The sequence below is a fragment of the Equus quagga genome, unplaced genomic scaffold, assembly GCF_021613505.1.
Source record: "Equus quagga isolate Etosha38 unplaced genomic scaffold, UCLA_HA_Equagga_1.0 64596_RagTag, whole genome shotgun sequence".
Classification (NCBI taxonomy): Eukaryota; Metazoa; Chordata; class Mammalia; order Perissodactyla; family Equidae; genus Equus; species Equus quagga.
The window spans coordinates 1-1,220 of NW_025800634.1; the positions used below are offsets into that span (position 1 = coordinate 1).

General features: G+C 50.2%; 1 pseudogene; it reads right to left on the minus strand.

Moving 5' to 3' along the window:
• Positions 1-113: 113 nt before the first annotated feature.
• Positions 114-1,055, minus strand: LOC124234019 (olfactory receptor 10H3-like; annotated as a pseudogene).
• Positions 1,056-1,220: the final 165 nt, after the last annotated feature.

Here is a 1,220-nt window from a genome sequence, read left to right on the forward strand (position 1 = left end):
GACATCCTATGGGGTGTATGTATTTTCATAAACCTGAGCCCTTACAACAGCCTTATGGGGACAGATCATTATCTTAGCCCTTCTATCATAGTTCCTCACCCCCAAACGGTTTGTCAGGAGCTCACAAGACATACTTTTCTGCAGACGCATTTTTTTATGGCATTCTTCAGCTCCCTATTCCTGAGGCTGAAAATGATTGGGCTAAGAAAGGGCGTGAAGACTGCATAGGTGGTGGCCATCAGGGTGTTACTGTCCATAGAATGAGGGCCCTTGGGCTTGAGGTAGATGATGGAGGCAAAACCGTAGTGCACGACCACCACAGTGAGGTGGGACACACATATGGAGAAGGTCTTGTGCCGGCCCTCAGCAGAGGGGATCCTCAAGATGGCGGCCACAGTGAAGACATAGGAGAGGAAGATGAGGAACAAACAGCCCAACAGAGCCGTGACACACACCAGGATCACACCCAAGGTGACAGAGGATGTCTCCCTCCCACAGGACAACTTCAAGAGGGGAAGCACGTGGCAGGCAAAATGGTAGATCATATTAGACCCACAGAAGTTGAGGTGAAAAACTATCAAAGTCACCATCATCCCCATGACTGAGCCACCGGCCCAGGACCAGAACACGAGACTCGCACAGCCTTGGGTGCCCATGAGCACATTGTAGCGCACAGGGTGACAAATGGCCATGTAGCCGTCATAGCCCACGATCATGAGCAGGAAGGAGTGGGTGAAGCCAAACGTGAAGGAGAAGAACATCTGGCTGGCACAGGCCACAAAGGTGATGGAGTGATGGGTGGAGAGCATGTCCACCAGCATGCGAGGGCTGAAGGCACAGTGAACAGAATCTCAGAGATGGAGGGCACACAGGAAGAGGTACATGGGCGTGTGGAGGCTGCGCTCGCTCCAGATGGTGGCCATGATGAGAAGCTTCCCCAGCAGTGTGAACAGGTACATCAGCAGATACAGGAGGAAGAAGATGGGCAGGAGATGCTGGGGGAAGGTGGAGAAGCCAAGGAGGATGAATTCAGTCACCGTGCTCCAGTTCTGACCAGTCAAAGATGCTGCATGTGTTCAGATCAGAAACAGAATGAAGCAGGTGATTAAAACATAAACTCGAACTGAGATTTGATGGCAATTTAAGAACTTTATACTATTGAACAATTGGCTTAACTTTTCTGGGTCTCACAATCTTCATACATAGCAAGGAGTAAATCA